The 5,214-nt window shown below is 34.8% G+C and overlaps 1 long non-coding RNA gene across 1 annotated transcript; it reads right to left on the bottom strand.

The window, feature by feature from the left end:
* Nucleotides 1-1,451: 1,451 nt before the first annotated feature.
* LOC125229765 lies at nt 1,452-2,272 on the bottom strand. Its single transcript, XR_007177446.1, has 3 exons — nt 1,991-2,272; nt 1,739-1,883; nt 1,452-1,524 (listed from the first exon to the last, which is right to left on the bottom strand). It is a non-coding gene; the product is annotated as an uncharacterized LOC125229765 (long non-coding RNA).
* Nucleotides 2,273-5,214: the final 2,942 nt, after the last annotated feature.

Here is a 5,214-nt window from a genome sequence, read left to right on the forward strand (position 1 = left end):
AAAATAGAGCAAGTGAGTTGATCATAGGTTTCCTATATTTATGACTTTGTCAGATTATCCGTCAGTCTGTGTTTTGATTCTTTAAACCAGTTATCAGTGGATGGAGCAGGTTAGCATAGATTAAGTACTTATGAATGTAGATAAATAAGCTAGACTTAAGATTTTAGACTTAGTAGTAGTGTTTGTGCCAAATATAGTGCACAGTATAATAGTTTGGATGAACAAATGGAGTCAGTCTGTAGTAGACTTGCTATTATTACCTCTAGAATCAGGAATAAGAGCAAATAATATTATTTAACCTAGAGTAAATCAAAGAATAATAAATAAATAAATAAAACATTTTACCATTGTGTATGTAGATCAGACATACAGGAGCTGAGCCAGGTCAGCCTGGGAGTCATTCTGTTGCAAGTGAATGTGTTTCGAGCACACACACACAAGTTGCTCAGTCAAAGGGGCATGCAAATGGAGTTCCAATTTGTACACAGCCGGGGAAGGGGCAGGACGTTGATCCTAGTATAATGGCAGCGCATTGTTCAGCATACTCTGGAAAATTTAAGAAAATATTTATTAATTAAGTAGGAAATAAGTCCTAGTTATAAGCATAAGTTATAAGAATAAGATTGGTAGAGATTTTATAACTAAATAGGTATTTGATCATTTTATTAATTAGGGTCTATTTTAATTACGGGATAAATTTCAAATTTTATCATACTAAACTATTATCGAAATAAAGTTTAGCCAAATAGAATAAAAGAGAATAATTGACTTAACAACAACATAAAAGTTAAATAAATAAATAAAAATTGAAGGGGCATTTTTGTACAGGCCTACTTGATTACAAACTAAGCATGATTCTTATTATTGACATTCGGTAATGCTTACATTCTTCATTTATACAATTTTTGCTTAAAACCAACATTGCTTGGTCATACTTTAAAATTCATTCAACCTCCTTGCATTATTCCGGTGTTTGCCACGGCTCATGGAAGCATGGAGTCTGCTTGACAGCTAATTCCAGGATTTGGCGTAGGCACTAATTTTCAATAGGTCTTATTGAAATTAGTCTGGTTTCCTCACGATGATTTCCTTCACTCAAAAGCAACTGGCAAATATCAGATGACAGTTCTCAAGGACAATGGGTCGCGGTTCGAACCCGTACCTTATAATTCAAGGCATACAAATAATTTTATTAACACTAGGTGAGATTAGTTAACAGATTACAGGATCATTAGACATTAAAAGTGTAACTTACATATTACATAGCAGTACAGGTGATGCAAGCCGTGATCGTCGGTGCCTTGTCTACTCATGGAAGCGGTCCGTCGAAAAATGAGCTGCGACTGGCAGGTTTGAGCTGGTGGAGCGAGGTCACGAGGGTTGCTGAAGATAGGAAGGCGTGGCGTGAGCTTGTGAAGGCCCTATGCATCTCTGGGGTGCCTTAGGACACCCACCCACACATAACTGGTAAGGTAGTATAGTGGCACTGGGGCTTAACTCCAAGGGGCATCTAGCACCCAATACCTGAAACATGTCAATAGGCGGACATAAGAAATAGAAAGTTGTAGGCTTACTGACATTTCCCATCTCTAAGACCAGAATTAGAATGTTATTGTAGTGCGCTATAGGAATTAGACAATCTCTCTATTGGAAAACATTTTACCATTTTAGCAAGTCAAGGTTTAAACTAAACTATGAACTGCTTTGTGATGGACAAGTTAAATACATTATTACTTACGGCGAAAACTTGGCTAATTCCATTATGGTATCATCAAATCATCATGAAAGAAAACCACGTAGTTCCACTGGCGTCATGGGGTCATTTTATTATTGTAGCTAAAGGTTCGGTTTGTTTCATTATTGTTCATGATGTTTTCCATAATCTAAAACCAAACAAGCATTTATTTATTACATTCGTTATACACATTTTGTGTTGTATTTACCACATTACTAACAACATATATCATTACTTAGTTAATGTATTACTCACTTTTTTATGATTTATAACAAATACAAGCCAGCAGGTCGATAAATTACGTAATTTTCAGTTCCAAATAATGCGTGTACGTCTGAACGGCATCCATTTTTCTTTTATTTCTGTCTGACTGACAGTAATGACGTGGCAATGACGTCAGCATAGCAAATGTTGCCATAGAAAAATCAAAAGGGCTCTATAGATCATAAGACATTTGACGGACCGGATGCGACTAAAATTTATCCAGTATGAATGGGGCTCTGCAGACTATGTGGAACGAATTGTAGAATAATAAAATAGAGACAGTGATTTGACGTTTACATTCAATCTTAATGTTTTTTTTATATAAATATGAAATAAATAAATAAATATTGGGGACATCTTACACAGTTCAACTTAGCCCCAAACCTATCAAATTTTGTGCTATGGGTGCTAAGCGACGATATGCCTATTTGAATGGATAAAAACATGCTTGTATACAAGGGAAACATCCATGATTCATATAAATATATTCTGTGGAGTTTCATTGAGGAGAAAAATATTATTATAGTAAAACTTTGTTTAGACTGCTAGTATACTATGACAAATTAAAAGGTCAGTTGAAGAACACCAAATTTCAAACTTTCTATGTTTTGCTAAATAACGGATCGTAGAACCATATTAGTTATAAAATGAGATAAATAGGTAATGCGTAGTAGTACAGGATTTACTAGCTTTTGCCCGCGGTTTCGCTCGCATACTGTTCGAAACGTAATTCTTGTTCAATCGTTTACAAAACAAAGTAAGATTTCAGTTGGATCTGTAGATTTCGATGTACGGTACGGTAGCCATACTACCATCGTTGTGTAACAATGCAACAATCGTTGCAATCATTTATTTAGAAAAATAGTACATGTACAATATTATGTGCAACCAAGTCTCATATTTCGTCATGTTTGGAAACTTTCACTCATGTGACTTTCCATCTTTTTTATATACTACGTCGGTGGCAAACAAGCATATGGCCCGCCTGATGTAAAGCGGTTACCGTAACCTATGGACGCCTGCAACTCAAACAGTGTCACATGCGCGTTCGATAGGTTTATTAAACTAATGATAGTTCAGTATGTTGGTATGTGTGTATGTTTGTAACGATAATTCTAGAAGATAGTTATGTCATAGAGTTAGAAGATGTTATCAGAGCAGCTAGGCGTAACAAGTTACTTGTATTATTTTTCCTACTTACAAAAGGAGAATTCATACCGGTATTTCGTAAAATCTTCCATAATTCAACTTTGTGTCTTGAACTATAGGTTGAAAGGATGTAATTAAAACTTAACGGTAATTGGTGTCACATACAATATTTTGGAGTTTTGCGTACAATTTTGCGTACGTTTGTATAGGGTTAATGCGAAAATTAAATGTAAGATTGCGGGTGATTCATAAGTAAAGAATAACATAGTACCTATACTTATGATATAAGTATGTATATTATTTTAATTTCTGATCAATTTGAAAAAATTGAAATAGCAACAGGAAAAGAGAGAGCTTTTTAATTATGATATCATACATTATTTTTACTGTCATTATCTAAGTGGACTTGCAGGTATGACAGAAACAGTAAAATTGAGCGTATGAGGAAGGATGAAATCTGAACGAGTATATTAAATGAGAGTGGCATAATAGAAAGAAGAGAGGTATAGCTAGATGAATGGATGAAGAGTCGTTTGAAGATATGAAGGGTTTCCTCATGTTTGCAAGTTTGAGAATAGTGACGGCAGTTATTGGAATTTCGAAATGGGGAAAGGGTTACACAAACTTGTTACCACGAGAGTTAGGTGTTAGGATAAATAATTTATACCTTTTACAGGTACATTCTTTTGGTAACAACATACTCTACATGCCGCTAACAAACGAACTAAACACACACCCTGTGTCTTTATGGGATAAATCAGATAATTTTGTTGGCATATATAAAAAAAAAAAAATGTGACTTAACATGGAATCATATTTATAAAATTGTTGATTTGATTAAAACATTGATTGTCTGATTACTCTTATAATTATACATAGGACATTATGCCGAGAAAGGAGGAAAATTATTGATTAGTATTGAGTTGTGGACTGGTTCCTTGAACTATGGGGAGAACAGTTGTCAGTGGCTACCTGAGAATAGAAAGGCTTTTTCTTTCTAGTGAAGAGATCTTTGTAAGTTCATAATATCTGGACAATGGAGATAGCGGGTTACCTGTCGGACAATGTGACTAACTACCCATATGAGGATGCAAGGATTTTACCATTAGGGTACATTTGATTCACAACCAAATGCTTTTACTGGAATGAAAATTCTGGCTGGTGGCAATTTGACTCATGTGTCTGGGTAACTATTAAGTTCATAATTCGTGCTGGATCAGTGAGGTTCTTTTGAGTATTGGTCACTTTTATTCACCACAACTATGAAAATGGGAAATTGAAAATTTCAATAACTGAATTATTTTATTGGTTATTTTCGTTTAACACAAAATGTTATTTTGAATCAAACGAAAATAAAAGGGGCAGATGTAACGGACCACACAGTCCTCGGTTCAAATCATAAGATATATCTATAATAATTATGCTTAGAAACAAATGCATACAGAGATAAAAACTTAAAAATTGCAAATAAATAAAACGAAAACAACTTACATACGAAATGGAATTCCAACAAATTAAAAATAGAAATTCTCGGAATTAAAACCGGCACAATAGGCGTTTTAGGCACAATAGGCAAAATCGGCACAATAGGCGTTTTAGGCACAATAGGCAAAACCGGCACAATAGGCGTTTTAGGCACAACTGGCACAATCAGGCACTATTTGCCATAAAACAACACAGCGCATGCGTTAAAATCGGGACAATAAAACTCAGAGCGCAGCGTCAGAGAGGGATTCGGCGAGGGAACGTTGAGGTGTTCACATCTGAGGGATAGGTAGGCAAGTATCGTTACTAGGAATCGTTGAAGGAACACATCAGGAGTTTAAGTAGGAAGCGGACTTGAGATACAAGATTGAGAGGTTGGAGACTGGCGAGAAGGTATCTTGGTAAAGTAGACTAGAAGACTACAAGTAAGTGTCCAAATTGTTTATTTTGAATGTGTTTATAGTTGTAATTTTAGATTAGTGCTATTTTTTGAAGGTGATAATTTTAAATAGTGGTACTTATTCATTTCATATGAACAAGATATTCATGAATGTTATATTTATGTGGTAATTATTTAAAGT

Source organism: Leguminivora glycinivorella, chromosome 9 (genome assembly GCF_023078275.1).
Source record: "Leguminivora glycinivorella isolate SPB_JAAS2020 chromosome 9, LegGlyc_1.1, whole genome shotgun sequence".
NCBI classification, from domain to species: Eukaryota; Metazoa; Arthropoda; class Insecta; order Lepidoptera; family Tortricidae; genus Leguminivora; species Leguminivora glycinivorella.